The sequence below is a fragment of the Prionailurus bengalensis genome, chromosome C1, assembly GCF_016509475.1.
Source record: "Prionailurus bengalensis isolate Pbe53 chromosome C1, Fcat_Pben_1.1_paternal_pri, whole genome shotgun sequence".
Lineage (NCBI taxonomy): Eukaryota > Metazoa > Chordata > Mammalia > Carnivora > Felidae > Prionailurus > Prionailurus bengalensis.
In genome coordinates, this window is record NC_057345.1 from 168,387,679 (window position 1) to 168,408,344 (window position 20,666).

The 20,666-nt window shown below is 37.1% G+C and overlaps 1 protein-coding gene and 1 long non-coding RNA gene across 5 annotated transcripts in view; one reads left to right on the forward strand and one right to left on the reverse strand.

Annotated features, from left to right (window-relative positions):
- Positions 1 to 20,666, reverse strand: part of ZNF385B (zinc finger protein 385B) — a 329,371-nt gene that overhangs the window by 181,546 nt on the left and 127,159 nt on the right. The gene's annotated exons all lie outside the window — the stretch shown is intronic.
- LOC122481521 lies at positions 17,995 to 20,013 on the forward strand. The gene is made up of 2 exons (XR_006296879.1): positions 17,995 to 18,049; positions 19,831 to 20,013. It is a non-coding gene; the product is annotated as an uncharacterized LOC122481521 (long non-coding RNA).

Here is a 20,666-nt window from a genome sequence, read left to right on the forward strand (position 1 = left end):
CCAATACATTTCAATTTTTTTTTATTCTGTCAAATTGGTTCCTGTGTCCTTCTGACACGACTCCAGTAGTTTTTGATAGTTTCCTTGCTTTCTGCACATTCCAAGCTCTTGTACATTTCCTGCCCCAGTCTTAGAAGTAGACATTTTTTTTCTGAGGAGCCTGATTTCTTGTGGTGGGAAATTGTTCTGCCCACCATTTAAACAAATTCTATCTCAACTCAGGAGAGATTCTCAACCAGAACACTCTGAGCACTCATAGGCTACAGATGAAGTACAAAGTACTAGCAGCCAGTATTGAACTATTTCTTAGAGCAAAAGTTGCCATCTTATTACAGGATCTGTTGGGTTACATGTGTACAATACAATTTTTACCATATCCTAACTCTTTATTGATTGCCTCAAGCATATGAATGAGTGACTGTCTACCAGACTACACACATTTTATATATTAGTAGAGAATGGGGCAGATCCAGGTTTTCTGGGATCTGAAGTCTAATTGGGAAGGGGACTCTCTTTTAGAAATAAATGTAAAATTTCAAAAATAAAATTAAACAAGAAAGTGAATATTTACTTGACAAAAAATCAATGCAAATTATAAGTGTAAAATGGCTAAAAATCACAAAAATCACAAAAATCACAAAATATGAAAAATAACATGATTTTATTAAATTATTCCCACTTCTGGTTTTGTACTCTTTTGATCACCTTTTCTTTTTTTATCACCTTTTCATATGATAATGATTTTGTGTACCATTCTATAGATGGATCAGAAAGAGAATCCAGTCTTTCCTTCAGTATGGTTGACCAGATTTTCTTTTAATTCTTCATAGTTGGAATGCACAAAAGCTTGTGACTTAACAAATAAATATTCTCATGTCTGTAGCACTACTATGCTTTGTGCCTGACTCAGGAATTTTTGATAAATCCTATCTGAAGCAATTCACATCAAAAAAGGGAAAAATACATAACATTTATAATTGTACACACCACTATATTATCTAGTAGAGTTCTGACAGGAGAGAACTTGCATTGTAACTAATGATCAATTAGACCTCAACCCTCAATCATCCAGTTACAAGTTTACATCCCTGGTGACTGAAGTAAATTGTACACAGGTTAGCTTTTGGTTGTGTACATTTCAATCATTATTTCTCCTCTACTGCCTATATACTTCCATGGCTTACTGTAGAACACATTTAATAACACAACATAGACTCTGGCCCCGCTGGGTGAACTGGCCAAGTATGTGACAGGACCTAGAAGCCATTTCTTTGCTGGGATGGTGGGCAATAACTTAATTATACACAGAAGCAACTGCAGACCCTATACAGAGTCAACGATACTCAAAGTAAATGTATCTCCAAACCTTCATGTTCCATGCACACAGCTACCTCTACTTCCACTCAACATGAGGAAAACTAAGATGGACGGGAAGTTTTAGTGGAAGGAAACAGTGGTTCTAACCAGCTGTGATTAAAATACCACATTTCAGCAAATATTACAGAAGCATACGGCCACCTGAACATGCAGTTCAGGCCCCTCCTGGAGTCCTGGGAGGCCCACACAAGTGACAGACCCTGAACTGTAAGCTTCACAGTAATTCTCTGTCTTAAGAGAATCATCACCTCACTCCTTAGTCTTTTCTTTCCCAATGGTTAATCAAAACAGAATCTTTCTGTCTAGAACCTTTTCACACTTCCTTGAACATTTATGGAGCATCCTCTGACTCTTTGGCCCCATCCTCAGGTGACCTTAGTGCACACAAAGAGAAGTCTGTGCTTTCCACGTTCAACACATACTCTTCACAAATCCTCCACGTGAATGCAAACGTATCATAATCTTGCATCTTGAAAACAATCCCCATGTGTGACAAAAGACTGATAGTGTCAGATATAATGTTGCTCTTATCTGAACTCTTCACTGGTGGGATCAAAGTTTATATGAACGTATAGGTCATAAGAAGCTGTTTGTGGATTAAAAATACGGGACATCTATATAAATATATCTAGCTACTCGTGACAGTAACCCAAGAGTACTACAAGTAAAAAGAAAGAAGAGGTAGCAAATGATTTCTAGCTATTATTTTGGTTAGTGCCATAGCACACTCACCAGCAAGAGTAGCAATGACATACTTGCTTTAGTTACAGTATGCTGTGCCTGTCAAGCCTGGAGTTGCCAGCAAGCATTTCAGGAAAATTTCCAAAGCTATTATTAGATGTAATACAGACTTTCCTATCTAGTTTGTAGCCCTGAGATCTCTGGCAGATGCCTTGGTGATTACAGCGGCTGTAATGCTCGGCATCTCGACAGACAGCCTGCCCCAGGACCAGCAGCAGCGACTGACTGGTGTTTTGCAGGAGGAATTTTTATTTTTATTTTTTAGATGCTTCAAAACAAGGACAAGGTCACTCTCAATGCCAGAACTTTTACCGAAGCCATAACTTTCCCTTGTGTATCAAAGGGAAAGTACTGAAAGAAAAAATACAAAAACAAAACCAACAAACCCCGCAAAAAACAAATCCAGTTGCCAAGAAAATAAGCCTTTAAATATAGTGTTAGGAACGCTGGATATCTGGAACACACTGTTTCCCATTTAAGACCAGCATCACCAGCAGCACCACCAAAAATCACAGGTAATATTTATTTTGCACTTACTACTCATTAGGCACTGAGGAAAATGCTTTATATTAAACTTTGCAGTATCCTGATTTTACACGTGAGGAGGACAAGACAGTCAAAGTATAATAAACCTGACCTGGTTGTAATCTGTAAGTGTGGGGTGGGTCAGGGTAGGGACCAGGGTTTACTCTCAGGCAACCTAATTGCAGAAACAATTTGTTAACTTCTGCTCTGTACCGCTTTACAGCATTGGTATGCTTGAAAAAACTCTTGATCCTGAATTTGGAACGGTAATAAAAATATAAGTTATTAGTACAAGAAAGCAAAATATGTATGCTTTCCCTCTGTTAGTTTCTAAACAGATCTTGAATATGATGATGACCACAGCACCAAAGTTTGCATACAGTTGGTTAATGTTTAGGTTTCTTAGCATTTAAAAACAGCACTTTTTGCATATTCAAAAGTAGATTAAATCAACACTACTGGAAAATAAATTCTTAGATCAATTATATTTCAAGCAAGTAAATGTAAACCCATATTAAGTTGATAAGAAAAAAAGAGAATTAATCCATATATAAGCTGTTTCTAAAAATACTTTGACTAACTAACTAACTATATCTAGAGGGACATATATTCTGTGGACAAAAAGAATGGTGGCAGAAACTAATGTAGCATCGTGTGTCAATGACACTAAAAAAAAAAAAAAAAGAAAAAAAAAGTAGGAAATCTTGAGCTTGACCCAGTAAGTTTGTTGGTAGTCACAGTATTGGTGTAGCATGTATGGAACTGTTTTGTGTGCACTGCAGGACTGAGGAAATAGATAAATATATTGCTACTGGGGGTACAAGGATTGGGAGAAAGGGAATAGAAGTACAGAATGGGGTAAGGGGAGGAAGGACCCTACAATGCTAGAATAAAATTGATGGTAGTAGCATAGCAGTACTATACTATATAGAGCTATAACAGTACTATATACATATTGGTGTATGTATGTGTGCACATGTGCGTGTGTGTGTATGTATGTTCTAGTATCCTTTGAAAGGGCCTAGAAGCAATGACGCTCCAGTAGTAATGAGCAAACCTTGCGTCCAGATCTAAGTTTTAGAACCAGGCCGAATTCTAAAAGGAAATTATCTGGGTATGCCACAGAGAATGTGCTCAAACTGATGAGGACACATCAAAGAGGAACAGAAGCCAACTCTGAAGGACCCCCACTGGTCAAATTTGGTACAATTTGAGCAGTAAATGGATAATGAGAAGAATAGATTATAATAATATTGAATTGAAAAGCATATTCATAAGTACATAGTGATACTAAAAATATCTTTTCTTAATGGGAGAGGAAGAAGGAGAAAAAAGCAAAGCAAATCAACTAATAAATGTAAAAGGAATGATAGAAGTAGAAAACCAGAATTTGATAAGCACATAACAATAACCAAATCAGGTAACAGTCATCAATGGATACTAAAACCACTGGGTAAAAAAAGTGGGGAACTGGATATTCGCACAGTCTCAAAGTATCACTATGAAGATTATATTTGTGTTACAAAAGGGAAAAAGTTGCTTTACAATGGAAAAATCATGCAGATACTACTTTTACCTTAACATCACCAGTAATGAGCACACTGATATCCTATGTCTCCTGAGAAGGACACAAGATTACTTATATACATATCCTGTCAAAATACCTAATATAAATCTAATCATGAAGAAACAATTTAAAAAAATCTAAAATGAAGGACATTCTGCAAAATTAAACCGATCTTTTCAGTAATGTCAACATTATGTAGAACAGCGATACCTGAAAAAATAAAAAAGTTGGAGACCTGTTTGATTTAAAGGAGACTAAAAAAATATGACAAATAACACAGTATATAATCCAGACTGGATCCTTTAGTGAAAAAGAAGGAAGGAAAGGAAATAATATTGTTTATAACAATATTATTGGGACAACTGGGGAAATATGAGTAGACTATTATATAACAGTACTGTCAGTATTGCTCTATCAGTACTCCCAGGTATTTTGCAGAGAATGTGCTGTTCTTAGAATATCCATAACTGAAACATTTAGGGATGAAGAGTCTAGATGTCCATAATAATTCTCAAATGGTTTGGCATGAGAATATATATACGTATATATGCATATTAGTGATATAAATGTATGAACATAAATAAGTGAAGCAAAAATCCATATTCTATATACTTTACAGAGTAGGAGAGCCAATACTTGTGTGGAAAAGTTATTAGTAAGTAAATATTTAGGTGAGGGGGTAGGATGTAGGTGTTCTCTTGTACTATTTTTGCAATTTGATATGGTTTGAGATTGATCAGAATAAAAGTTGGGGGGTATTACAATGAAACTGTAATATTTAGGCTCCCTTTGAAAATAAAGATCTCAGCAAATTGCCAAGTGGGAGAATATATTGTTAGGGAGATGATGGAAGAGTAGACAACTACCTGAAACAGCTTCAGCTGAGCAGTGGAACTGAACAAGTGAATTCATGAGGTTCTACTTAGTGTTATAATTTGTAAACTAAGAAAAAATAGAAACAGGAAAAAAAATAATGGATGTTAGCTTGACTTGAATTTAAATTTTTAGTTTTTTTTTTCTTTTTGAATACAATGGTATGACAGCTACTACCTGAGGTCAAACTCATGGATTATTTAGTCTGAATTATCTAATTTCTAGTTCAAAAGTTATCAATGCATTTTATCCATCAAAAGATATATTTTCCCTTAACTTTTATTATAGGTCTATTAAAGGTGAATTTTCCATACTGATTCCAAGGGGCACATGCATCCCCAATGTTTTTAGCAATACCATCAACGATAGCCAAATTATGGAAAGAGCCCAAATGTCCATCTACTGATGAAAGGATAAAGAAGATGTGGTATATACACAATAGAATATTACTCAGCCATAAAACAGAATGAAATCTTACCATTTGTAATGACGTGGATGGAGCTAGAGTGTATTATGTATGCTAAGTGAAGTAAGTCACCCAGAGAAAGACAAACACCATATGATTTCACACATATGTGGAATTTAAGAAATAAAACAGATGAACATAGAGGAAGGGAAGGAAAAAAAAAACAGAGGGGGAGGCAAACCATAAGAGACTCTTAACTGAGGAGAACAAACTGAGGGTTGATGGAGGGAGGTGGGTGGGAGGTGGACTGGATGGTTAATGGGTATTAAGGAGGGCACTTATTGTGATGAGCCCTGGGTGTTTTATGTAAGTGATGAGTCACTAAATTCTACTCCTGAAACCAATACTACACTAATGTTAACTAACTTGAATTTAAATAAAATCTTGTAAAGAAAAAAAAAAACACATGGTATTTCCTAAATCCTCTTTGAATCTTTTTAAAAATTTTTTTGTTAGAGGTCTGTACTACCTACCATGGCAATGATTTCCATAGTGTGACTACTGCATGGGAAAGTAATTCTTTTTATTTATTATATTTTATTTGCCTCTTTAGACCTCCAAAGATTTCCCTTTGTGGTACTTTTCAGGGATTTGATGAACAAGTATGTTCAGTCCTATCCATATGCTATAACATTTTATAGTTTTCAATCATATTCCTTTGTGTTTCCAGCTTGAAGAAATGGCACCCTAATCTTTTTAATGGCCTTCACTATTGCCATTTCAATGTCACCTCACTCACTTTTAATTGCCCTTCCTCAATCTTCCCCATGAGTTAGTTATATTTTCTAGAGGCAAAACAACTAGAAGAGAACATAATTCTCTAAATATTTACAGTTTCATTTCTGAGACCTTGATTTCCAGCAGTTATTTATTTTTTTAATGAAAGATAGCCTTTGTTTTTAACTGTAACTTAGTTTAAGCTACAAGGGTCAAATTGGCTTTTCTTGTAGTAGAAATGGACTCTTGGAAATTACCACTGTATAAATATAAAATAGAAGTCAAATTTTATCCCTCAAAAGTGTTATGTTACACATGCACACAGCAAAATTGAACTTCTATGGTCTCTAAACATTCAGGATCTATTTCTGATACTTAAAGCTTTTTTAATGTTTATTTTTTGAGAGAGAGAGAGAGAGAGACAGAGAGACAGAGATAGAGTGGGGGAATGGCAGAGAGAGGGTGACACAGAATCTGAAGCAGGCTTCAGGCTCCAAGCTGTCAGCACAGAGCCTGACACAGGGCTCGAACCCACGAACCACGAGATCATGCCCGGAGTGGAAGTTGGACGATCAACCAACCGAGCCACCCAGGTGCCCCTATTTCTGATACTTTTAATCTTATAATATAATCCTCATATGCAAATTTTGAGAGGCAAAAAATCATTTTATAGCCTGCTTGTCCTTATAGAGAAGTCTCGCCAAACACAGCAAAGCTTTTCCAACCCTCATAGTTGGTGAGCCAAATGAAGATCAAGCCCTTCCATCTCAGAAGCCACAGTGATCAGAGGGTCTCATGGCCTGAGATGCTTTCGGTGTAGGTGGGAAGAAGACCTAACTGTCAATGGTTATCTGCCCCCATTCATCCTTGGCACGAGTGTGAGCAACATGTAGCTCTCTTAGCAGCACAGCCTCAAAGAATTTGATTCAATTCTAGCCTGCAAGTTATTGAGAACAGCATCTTGCAAGGCTGTAAGAAACCATATTAAAACTGAAGACTGCTTTAGAATGAAATTGCATTTTCAGAGATATTGAAAACTAGTCTGAAAAAAACATTTGAAACAAGACAACTATACTTAGAGATATTATAAGCCACACATCCTTTGGGACCACAAAATCATAATAGTAGAACTTAGAGGAATGTTGAGAAATTGTTTGATCTGGTTTTCTACCTTGAGCCACTTGTAACAGTAAATGTTTTGAGAGAGTAAATAGGATTCTGTTTTTGGAGATCTCTAGGGTATAAGGCACATCTTCATCCCTTCTAATGGTCAATAATGTTCTTCCCCTTCACCCATGTATTCTCACGCCTTAACAGCCCTATCCTCATTTTTTTTCCCCTTCTCATAGGGCCTGTGTTCCACAATGATCTTATTCTTCTTTGAATCAATATGCAGCATAATCTATCTGCCAGTTCTCCAAGAGTGATCTGTAGACCCCTACAGGTCTGGAGAGATACCTCAGGGGGTCTGTGAGTTCAAAACTATTTTCATAATCCTAAAACTTTTTTGTGTGAGGCTTTTTCACTTTGTTGACATTTGGACTGATGGTACAAAAACAATAGTGTATACATTTGCTGATGCCTTAGAGGAGCAAAGGCGGTGGCACCAAGCTATAGCATCAGTACTTGCCTTTACCACTAATACTCAGTTAAAAATTTTATTTTTAATCTTAAGAATGGCTTTTAAAATGCAATAAAAATGTTTAATTTCATTAAGTCAACCCTTCAATAAACATCTGCTGAATATTCTATGTGACAAAATGGAAAGTACACATAAAAAAGCACATTTTCTGTCCACAGTAGTATCATGGTTGTCTCAAAAAAAAAAAGGCTCTGTGTGATTGAGCTATGAATTGAACGGCACAGCACAAAGGAAATTTTTAGGGTTACAAAACTGAATTGTGATTGTACTTATATAAATCTACATATATATGAAAATTCCTAGAACAATAAAAACAGCCCATTTTACTGTGTTAAAAGAAAAAAATCATACAGCACAATGTTAGCTCACAGAAGATACACAATAAATGTTAGCTATATACATGTAGGAAATTCAAAATCCTGAGTGCCATTTTCAAGCCCCTTAATTTGATTCTTTGATTAGATTCTACATTTGTAGATAAACAAACCCCCAAATATTTCCCCTGATGATACTGAAGTTCAGTCACATTTGGGAACTGCTAGTCTTGTGAAGATAAAGGGGAAGCTCAAATCCTGAAGTTTGCTTCCAGTCCTGCTTCTAACCATAGGAAAGCAAATATAATCCATTCAATCATCACTGTCCACGATACCGTGAAGTTCTATTTGTCAGTACTGCCAGAGTTTGATGAAGGTACTGATAGCCGTTAACTTGTGATTGCTATATCCATGCCTTGTGCCAAGATCTATCTGTACTCAGTTCTCTCATTTGAATCTCAGAAAAACCCTACCAGTGAGGTCATATCATTTTGAGATCACATAGCTCATAGTCAGACCACAAAAGGAATGCGTGCAGCCACTGTGTGAAGCAAGCTCTGCGTGTAAGTTATCAAGGCCCAGTATTTACTAAAAATAGATGTAACAGGAAAACTTCCTTTTATCCTATATCCTGTAAGTCACAAATCTTTTGAAACTCACTTTTGAAGAATTTTCTATTTTAAACAATTTGTGATCAAAGATTTACTCTCACTGTGGAAATTCAAATCAAGATGTCAAATTCTTCAAAGGTAATTTTGGCAACTATGTATTCCTATCATTTCTTGGATTATGGGTAACAGGACTGGAACATTAGACTAAAATAAAACATGAAGTCTAAGACCATCATCTAATCAAACAAACCTGCTCATGATTCATGGACTCCATCATACTCTAGATCTCCTATTTTCCCCCAAATCATCCTTTTTGGCATCTTTCCTATCATAGTGTGTTTGAAACCTTAACATAGGATATAACAGACTTAAATTCTGTTACATCTTACAAAGACCACGTGATTTTTTTAAAAGTTTGTTGTAAAATTTTTAAAAAAGTGTAAAAAACTGCACTTAATTTCTCATTATTATTTATTGGCAAGCGGATGCTTTCATTTGAGGCAGTGTCAGTCTTGTGTGCAATTCGTCAGAGAATGAGACATCAGAATTTTTAATGGTAGGAGTTTGGTGGAAAATATTAAAATACTATGGTCGCACACCATATCACCACCTTATTAGACTTACAAAGCAAATGGGAGAACCGTATGACTTCACTCTGGCTCAGCAGAGCATCCGGACAACTTCTGTAACTTCTAGGAGGCGTGCAGTGTGCACGCAAGCTTAAGAAGGAGAAACTCTGACAGAATGGTTGAGGAACGCTGACCTTCTCAGGGCTTATTCTCATCTGGTCTTTATTCCTAATTCTTGGACTGCTGATACAAGAAAGCCATCACTGTCAAATAACCTTCTATCAATCTGGGAAAACATCAGCACATCTCACTATCTTTTATGTATTTGATGTACTTAGTAATAATAAGAACTAATACTGACTGAGGTCTATGTGTCAGACAAACTGCTAAGGGTTTCATATGCACCATCACATAACAGGGAGAGTTTTGAGAGAGTCCCTGAGAAGCAGTTACCCGCCCCGCCCCCCGCCTTTTTAAATGTTTATTTATGTGTGTGTGTGTGTGTGTGTGTGTGTGAGAGAGAGAGAGAGAGAGAGAGAGAGAGAGCGAGCAATCTGGGGAGGGGCAAGAGAGAGGGAGACACAGAATCCGAAGCAGGCTCCAGGCTCTGAGTTGTCAGCATAGAGGGCGACGCAGGGCTCGAACCCATGAACCATGAAATCATGACCTGAGCTGAAGTTGGATGCCTAAATGACTGAGCCACCCAGGCGTCCCTACAGTTACTCTTTAAAAAAAATTTTTTTTGTTTATTTATTTTTGAGAGAGAGAGAGCACAAGTGGGGGAGGGGCAGAGAGAGAGGGTGACTCAGACTCCAAAGGAGGCTTCAGGCTCTGAGTTGTCAAGACAGAACCCAGTGACCTGGGAGATCATGACCTGAGCTAAAGTCAGAAGCTCAACTGACTGAGCCACCCAGGTGCCACCCACTCCCCTGCCCTTGAGTAGCAGTTACTCTTGAGACTCAAGCTTTGTGGTTCCCCAAACAGTTCATGAGGATCCACAAAGTGCCAAAAGCCTAGAGACTGCTGATGCCCTCTGAAGTGGCTTCTCCATCCTGACCTGTTGAAGCCCCCTCTTCCTATAAGCCCTAGTTCAGGTTCCACCTCTTCTACAGAGCCTTCTCATCAGCCCAGCTGGACGTGTACTTCCCCTTCTTGGAGTATAGTAGAGCAGGGACTACAGACAGGTGTCTCTGGAGACCTGCAGGGCCAGACCTGTGCCCCTTTAGGAAGGGGACTCAGAAGGGTAGGCCTTATGAAACTGTACTTGTATACACATCCATGTACATCTTCTCTCTGTAGAGGAGACCAAAGGTTTTCATTTGATTATTAAAGGGAATCATAACCCTTGGGGTTTATTTAAGAACCACATTAGGTCTAATCTGTTCCATCTGGTCTGTTCCACTGCCTTCACCACATATCGGCATCTTGCCCCTGATAGCGAAAACACTGCAATGTTTTCTAGCCTGCTTTCCTGTCTCTGCCTCGCTCCTATATTCCATCCTGCACAATGCTGCTACAGGGATCCTTTAAACATGCAAATCTGATGTTGTATTCGACTCTGTGTCTCGTTACACACTTAACAGTGTGTTGGGCACAAGTAGTGCTCAATAAATATCCACTGAAGAAATGGATGGCTAAATGAACTCCTGCTTACAGTCTGAGTCTTCAGCTGAGGACCCCAATATAAACCTGACTTGCTCCCTGTGACACCGAAGACCTTTGGCCTTGGCACTGTAGTAAAAGTGTAATGAAATACAGGCTACTGTGCCAAGACAACATCACAATCTCCAATTTGTGAAGGAAATACATTAACAAAATATATTCCTAGTTTAAATGTCACAGATAAACAGATTACCATAAGGTTAGTAGGTGAGTGTCATTGAGTTCATTATTATTATGGTTTTAAAATATTTTTTATTGAATTTTTTTTAGAATGGCCAGGAATATCTTCCTTTGAGAAGAAGATTTCAATGAATATACCATTTTAATATAATTATAGATAAAAGCAAAGCTGTAACCTAGAAGCAGAAAACCTTTAGCAATTAAAATTTCATACATTTTTTTTTAGTTGTTAGTGTCAGATGTCACAGCTTTGACTTTTTTTTAATGTTTATTCATTTCTGAGAGAGAGACAGAGAGACAGAGAGAAACAGACCATGAGTGAGGGAGGGGCAGAGAGAGGGAGACACAGAATCCAAAGCAGGTTCCAGGCTCTGAGCTGTCAGCACAGAGCCTGATGCAGGGCTTGAACCCATTAGCCGTGAGATCATGACCTGAGCTGAAGTTGGACACTTAACTGACTGAGCCACCCAGCTGCCCCAATGGCTTTGACTTTTAGACAGGAGAAGACTGCTTGCCCTCCAGGTAAGGCTGATATAAACTTGTCCTAGCTTCCAGAAATTCAAATTTCCCATATTACATTTTATCTATATGTGAATAGAATGCTAACAACTGTGAGTTTCTGCTATAGTCTGGAATATTCCCCAGAGAAAACTGATCAGGTTTCCTAGTTAGCACAAAAGAGCCTAGGAAACCGTAATGTGGCTGAAGTCCCTATAAATAGTCTAGAATGCTTAAGTTCCCTGAACCCCAAGATGCCTTTCTTTCTTTCCTTTTTTCTTTTCCTTTCTTTTTTTTCCGTCTACATGTGTGAAGACATCTTTGTTTCCTCAATTCTTAGAATCTATATTTATTGGTTTCTTCCCAGATGACTTTATATATATATTTTTCTCAATAAAATGCATTTATTTTAAAGAATTGTCAAGTAGATTTCCATATGTGGATGCTGTTACATTATTTTTCCCCAGTTTCATGGAAAAATAGTTGACATACATCACTGTATAAATTTAAGGCATACAGCAAGACGGTTTGATTTACATATATTGTGAAATGATTACCACAGTAGGTTCAGCTAACATCTATCTTCTTATAGAGATACAATAAAAAGAAAAAAGGAAAAAAAAATTTTCTTCTTATGATGAGAACTCATAGGATACTCTCTTAACAGCTTTCCCTTATATCACACAGCAGTGTTAGCTCTAGTAGTCATGATGTACATTATATCCCTAGTTTTTATATATCTTATAAGTGGAAGTTTGTACTTTTGACCTCTTCAGTTGTTTTATGTCTTGGCTCTTTGTAAATGATGTTCTATAAACATGAGGATGGGGTGCAGATATCTCTTTGAGTATGTTTTGTTTCCTTTGGATATATTCCCAAAAGTGAAATTCTCGGATGACATGGTAATTCTTTTTAGTCTTTTGAAGATCCTCCATACTATTTTCCATAGTGGTTGTATCAAGTTACAGTCCCACCAACAGTGCATAAGGGGTCACTTTTCTTCTCATCCATGCTAGCATTTGCCTCTTGTCTTTTTTTTTTTTTTAATTTTTTTTTTCAACGTTTATTTATTTTTGGGACAGAGAGAGACAGAGCATGAACGGGGGAGGGGCAGAGAGAGAGGGAGACACAGAATCGGAAACAGGCTCCAGGCTCTGAGCCATCAGCCCAGAGCCCGACGCGGGGCTCGAACTCACGGACCGCGAGATCGTGACCTGGCTGAAGTCGGACGCTTAACCGACTGCGCCACCCAGGCGCCCCAGCCTCTTGTCTTTTTGATGATGGCAATTAAAAAAGTTTGAAGTGACATATCATTATGGTTTTAACTTATATTTCCCTAATGACTAGTGATGTTGAGCATCTTTTCATGTACCTGTTGTCCTTTTGTATATCTTCTTTGTAGAAATTTCTATACAGGTCCCTAAAGCCCCTTTAATCTTAAAGCCAAGCCAAGCCATGTCCAACCTGAAGCTTCTAGCCTGGAGCTGCTCAGACCTGTCTAGAGCCCCCTGGCTCCTGACCTGCATACCATACAGCTAAGTCTTAAGACTTACAGATCACTAAGCTCCAAATCATCAAGAGGTGATCAGAAAGCCATAATCTCCTGCTTTATGGCTGTGGTACTGAAGTAAGGTTTCCTTCAATAGCAGCTATACCAAAGACAAAAAAGAGTAGGTATGTGGCTGAGAAGATCCCAGGGATGGGGGAAAACAGAACAGGATATTTATGTCTACAGAGTATGTACATAAATCTCATAAGTTAAGGACTGCCTACATAAAAAAGCCAAAAAAGTGCTAACAGCATTATAACTCAATAAACAAAATAGGAGGAGCACATGTAGCTCAGTCTGTTAAGTGTCTGACTCTTAAGTTCAGATCAGGTCATGATCTCACGGTTTGTGGGTTTGAGCCCTGCATCAGGGTCTGTACTGACAGCATGGAACCTGCTTGGGATTCTCTCTCCCTCTCTCTGCCCCTCCCCTGCTCTTGCTCTCTCTCTCTCTCTCTTAAAATAAATAAATAAAACTTTTTTAAAAATTGAAAAAAAAATGTATAAAATGGAAAACTATGATCTATGCAGATAGAAATAAACTAGTGGAGAAACTAATGAGGAATAGGATATTTTTATGGTTTCAAAGTAACTCCCTACAAAATGCTTACTACTTGTAAGGGGAAATAAAAGAGTAACTCTATGGTTGAAAAGCTGGGAAAACACCAACTTTATAAAGTAATCAAAGTGAACATCATCACCAATAAGAGAAATTAAAATCACCTGAGACCTTGCAGGATTCAATCAGAGGAATGTAGCATCGATTTCATATCATTCCTGTCCACAATTTATAACCTAAGGTTAATCAGGAGGAAACATGAAATAAATCCAAATTGGCCTACTAATTTTCAAGAGTCAAGATCATGAAAATTAAAAAAAAAAAAACACAGAGAGAGAAACCACTGGCAAACTATTCCAACTACAGGAAACTAACCAGACATAGTAACTAAATGAAATGAGAGATTTTGAAACAGATTGCTTTACTATAAATAGATCTCTTAACTATTAAGACAACTGTTAAAACCTGAATGATGTCCAAAGAGAAGAGGTAGGAATTCATCTATGTTAACTGCCCAACTATATTGATTTTATTCTAGTTTACTGACTTGTTTATAAAAAGTAAATACTAAGATATTCTTAGGTAATAGGAAACTCACTCAGAAAAATAAATGTTCTTGATATAATATTACATCTTTCCTAACATTTGATTTTATCAAAAATTTTAGTCCTTCTATGGAAAGGTATACCAGATAAACAAGATATACACCAGATAAAATACTAAGTGAAAATATGAAAGTACAGAATATACCATATGCTACTATTTGTGTGCCTGCAAACATATATATGTACATGTGTTTGTGTGTCTATGTATGTTTTGTTTTAGTTTTTTGTTTTGTTTTACTCTGCAACAAAACATAAAATCTGTTAGCAAAGTTTGTTTGGAGGAAAGAGGATTAAGGACTTGGGGGAGAGGAAAGAAAAATTTTACTTTTAATTACATATCTTTCTATATTCTTAAGTTTTCCCATGTTATATTTTAGTTTAAACATTTTTAAGTTAAGCTTAATAAAATAAAATCAGTACAAAGTAAAATTTTAAAACATAATTCCAATCATGATATCTATTTGCATCTCCCAATACAAGTATCCTTCCTCTCCACTTTTCCGGGCTGGGAGAAAAGAAACATCATCCCTGGAGACCCAGTGCTTAGCACAGAGCCTGGTACGAAGGAGGCAATAATTACATATTATTGAATAAATGCATGAGCCACTAATTCATATACATAACCATTTCACAGCTATATGATTTCATCATTGTTTTCTTTTTGAGGCATAGAAGACCTGTGAGTCTTGTCATGTCTGTAATATGTTGTCTATACTCAATGTAACAAAGTTCTTCTCTGAAGATTCTAGAAGACCACAAAAGCAGAGTGAGAGATTTCACTTGGAAAGATTGCATGTTAAGTAATATGTTTTTGAAGAAGGGAGGATGTTTAAAGTATGAAAGAGAGAAATAAATTGTGATTCCCATGTGATATCCATGTTTAGAACATTGGTCTATGGAAAACTTTTGCTTGATAAATAGGGTTTCTATATTCAGGGATGAACACAAAAAATGAGCATTGGTGAGAGAAGGTGCCATGCGTTATTCAAGATAAGGGATGCTTGAAGATAAATAAAAGCCCAAGTAATAAATATATTGGTAAGTGCTGAAAGGGTAACATGATATCCTTCATGCTTGGGCTTGGTGCACAGGCTGTGGGATTATTGTTGAAAAAGGAATCCTATAACGAACTGTCATTTTGAAAGCAGCACTTTGCCTTTTTCAGTCATTTGGCTATATCAGTAACTCACATTTATTCCATACACAATGGATAATTCACTGTCTTTATCAGAAGTAGAAAAAAGCAAATCAATAAGGTAGGGAGGTGAGAAACCAAGACACAAAAGTCTTTTGTGGTTATCTACCTAACATTATGAATTTTCTTTGAATCCATGTGTCACAGCATAAGACCTGGCTGACTGATAGCTAAACATTTCCCTGTCTTATTAGACAGCTAAGCGGCATTAAATCTACTAGACAATTGATACAGTCATACCCTGAACAAGGGAAAAATTGATTAAGGCAAAAATCAGCATAATAGTTATCAGTATCAAAATGGCAAACATTTGGAAATAATGCCAATTGTTGATTCCCCTTTGTCACTGACATTACTCAAGGATGAAAACACAAAGACATACATTAATTTAACTGCATATATAGGAAAAACACATTGACTTGCTTAAGTAATTCTCACTTTAATATCTTCAGGATGCATGTTTTCTCCCAAGATTTTTTTTTACCATTTGAAGAAAATCTGACAAAAAGGTCAAATTAAGGGGCGCCTGGGGGGCTTAGTTGGTTAAGCGTCTGACTCAATTTTGGCTCAGGTCATGATCTCAGGGTTTATGAGTTCAAGCCCCATGTCAGGCTCTGGGCTGACAGTGTGGAACCTGCTTGGGATTCTCTCTCTCTCTCTCTCTCTCTCTCTCTCTCTCTCTTTCTCTCTCTCTCATTCTCTCTTTCCCTCTCTCTCTCAGAAAATAAATAAACTTTTTTTTTAAAGTGACTTTTTAAAAAAGGGTCAAATTAAACACGTTGTCTGTAAAGTTAGGTAACTAACATAGAGTAAGCTATTTTTTTTGAGATATAATTGACACGTAACATTATATTAGTTTCAGGTGTACAATATGATTATTTGGCATTTCTAGGGATAAACTTATTTTTAAACAATATGTAAATTATATTTTGAAACAGTATGTTCCAGAATGTATTTTCAGATAAAAAAATTTCTAAATGTAAAGCAATGTATCTAGTGGTTAATCTGGAAAAAATGCAGTTACTAAACATATATACTAACAGTGTCCAAAAAGTCTAGAAACATGGGTAAAATAAGATATGTGTTGTACTTTTTTAGATTAATAATTGGACATATTGCTTTGCATTTAGAAGTACTTCACCTAAAATGTGTCTGGAGGCTGAAGAAAAGTACACCAAACAAAATATTATAAAATATAGCTAACACACAGTATAAAAATAAGTTTATATTTTTTCCAGCCTCATGGACATACTATATTATACAGTACATAAGCCACTCAATCTCTTTTACTATAATGAATGAATGAGCAAAATTCCAATAAGACAGTCTCTGAGACTAAGTTTTTTTGTGAGAACTCCAAATATGATGTATAACTTGGTAAAGGATGTCAATGTTGCTCTGTAAAGGCTTCCTAGGTCCTTGGTGGTAAACCTATAGCATCACAACGCGTGTATGGATTGGTGTTAAAGTAGCAGCTAAGGTGTGAACCCAATCACTGTGGATATTGTGGAAAACTTAAAGAAGATTATTGTCCTCAGGGAAAGTGGCTAATATTAGTTTCTCTTTTCTTTATCAGGGACACCTCTTTGTAGAAAAAAAATAAGGGAGGAGCACCTGGGTGGCTCAGTCAGTTAAGTGTCCAACTTCAGCTCAGGTCATGATCTCATGGTTCGTGGGTTCAAGCCCCACATCAGGCTCTGCACTGACAGTGTGGAGTCTGCTTGGGATTCTCTTTCTCTCTTTCTCTCTCTCTCTCTCTCTCTGCCTCTTCCCAACTCATGCTTTTTTTTTTTCTCTCTCTCTCATAAAATAAATTAATGAAACTTAAAAAAAGAAAAAAATAAGGAAAAAAAGAGTCAGGAAGAAATAAAAAATACATTCCATAGGAGTGTTTCTTCCTATTGTTTAGAAAGACAGAGCTTCATTGAGCATGCCAAAAATGTACTATCAGAGAAAAGTTTTAGTCTTAGTTCGACAAAAACTAGGATTATTGAGCTTCCTTTCAGCATATCATGTGATTACCCAACTCTGGCTTAGACCAAGCATTTCTCATAGCTTTGGATATATAACAACGGCTATGACTTTATAGGTAGTAGTAGAGTCCATAGTTGCAACTGCTCAGATACATAAATAATGCCTACCACTATTAGGACAACTTTTTCATGATTGTGTGGTTTCAGTTTTCATAGTTTCAGTGAGCATTTTTCCAGAGTCCAGGTCTATACTACTAGTATAAGGTACATGTTCAATGATCTTTAAAACCATAATTCTACTGAATCCCCTAATTGAGAATCATGTGGTTTATCCCTAGTATTAACATTGAGCTTGGAACTGTTTCATGTGTGTTTCAGAGAGTTGAACAGTCTGCCAGTAGGATTCTGGGAAACACTACTTTTACAAGTAAGTACTTATGGAACTTCTATTAAATAAAAGCAACACATTACTAACAGCGAGGCTTTAAACTGCTTGCCTGAGCAGCCAGGAAATTGGGCGCTATGGTTATTACTGTAACTCTCATAGTCACTCTCATCCTAACAATGGAATCATTTGCTGGACCCATAGACCTTGACACTCAGCCTTTGTAATTTGCATATCTGCTTCCCAACTAGATGAACAGTACCCCAAACACTAACATATTTTATTAATTTCTCAATCGCTACACATACAAGCATATAATAAATACTCAGAAACAATTTTTTGAGTGACTGACAACAATGATACTAAATAGAGTAACATGAATACCTCATATATTTATTTAGTAATCTTGACAGTTCAGAATTCAGCTAAGGTCCAGAAAATGTGCCTCTGCCCACCCCCACTCCCACCTCTCAGAAAAGCATCAGAAGATTAAAGATCCTTAAGAGAGTCCTTGAGGTCTCAAAGTCTAGCTTAGAAAAAACTTAAGACATAAACTCCTTAAGGGCAGGAGGATTTTCTCTTTGCTTACCTCAATTTTCTCAGGGCCTTTACTGCGCAGAATAGATGATCAATAAAAATGTGTTGGGCAAATGACTACAGTGATGGTTATGCCTTTTCTAAATGAACAGAGAAATGAAAATAGTTGAATTCAGAACTCGGTGCTAGAGTTGCTATAGACATGTACAGCTGCGACACCTGCCAGTCAATGTCACAGAATACCAGCAGACCATAAAAACGCATGGTCAAAAATGAAGAAGTATGGCAAGTCGGAACCATTCTTTTTTTTTTAAGTAAATTTTTATTTACTAATTTTTGAGAGAAAGAGAGAGAGAGAGAGGCAGAGAATCCCAAGCAGGCTCCGTGTTATCAATGTAGAGCCCAACACAGGGCTCAAACTCGTGAACAGTGAGATCATGTCATGAACCTGAGCTGAAATCAAGAGGCAGACACTTAACTGACTGAGACACCCAGGCACCCCAAGTTGGAACCATTTCTTTTACACTTGATCTTAGCCAAAAGGCCGAGAAGCGATGGAACCATTTCTTTTAGAAGCAAACAGATCCCAACCCCTCACTAGACTCTGTGGATTACCACTACATAGTTCAACAATTAACATTTGCATTAAGAATTCTGAGTTAAAATTTTAAAATGTCTAGAACATTAAAAAAAAACACAGAGGAATATGATGCATTAAAGGAACACTTCCATTAGTTATTGTTCAAATTAAATCCTGGATGGGAAAGGTGTTTTGAAATAAGTTCAGGAGACCATGCGTGCTGGTTGTTCTCTGTTTGCTCCCAGATCCTTGCTCATCCCAGATTCTTTGCCCATTCTGTATGGGAAGAAGGGAGAAGCTGGAATATTCCTTTCAGTCTTCTTCCTTGTCTGCATTTGGCAGTGACATCTTGCCTATGAAAACAGCTTTTGTTGAGTACTATCCTTTACAGCCTCCAATTTCAGCTCTCACCAAATTTAGACACCTCCATTAACTCCCTCTCCTTTCTTCTTCAGGAATGAAAGAGTTTGTGGTGGGTCAGTAGGAACGATGACATCTATCGGTGACTCCCTTCAAACTTACCATACCACCGCAAACATCCCTCATTATACTCTCTTTGAAAAACCCAGCTGATTATGCTTTCAATCAAACTGTTTGACCCACCTAGAATAGTCAGGTCCTTCTCACTTTGTATGAGACTTAAAACCAATATATCAGGCACAGGTCATTTATCAAACCAATCCATCTCTATTTCTTCCATCCACAGGAAAGTGACCTACAAGCCTCAAGAAAGTGGTAAAGAAGGAAAAGCCAAGGATAATATGTGGCCAGCAGCGGCAACATGCTCTTGTTTCAGTAATACCCAGGCTGGTGAGCAAGTACAGACTGGCTAGTGACTGGCCCACATCAGTCAAGGACACTTTAATCTTTCTAAAGGGATGAAAAATAATTGGCGATGCTTCTCTGAATTATTTTGAAATATTTCTGTAGAAAGAAACAGAGAAATGCACATGGGTGAGAGGAGGCAAAAACAATTTTAACAGAAAAAAGTCATTGGTCTGGCTCCACAAATTTTCAAGTATACTACAGAGGAAGACCTTGTATTTGGTGACTGAGAGATGCATACAGAATTAAGGGATGGAGTAGGGGGCGTTGCATGACCTTCCAGCACACATATATACAAGTGTGCCACATATATAGTGGCCTGTCACCTGGGCCAGGTCTCTTGTCTACCTACCTGAAAGAGAAAGAAGCACAGTGAATGAATAGAAAGAAGTAGTGAATTGGGTTCTAATTCCAATTTTCCTAGATGATGTGTTTTGGTTAGGTCACTTTGTCCGTCTTAAGTGAAATAGGGATGATGAAAAGTACCATATTAATTTCTCATCATGCTGTAGTTCCAAGTCTGTGAAGGTTACTCTAACCTCTAGGGGGTGACACTTTTAGATTTCCAGATTTGGGGAAAAGCTTTCACTGGTTAGTCCTGAAAGGGGCTATCTTACAAATCTCACCATTTCTGCTGAAACATTTGTCTCCTAATATCTTGAAAACTTTCAGATTCTTCCAGTGAAATGGCAGCAAGTAGACATGAGATGATTCTGT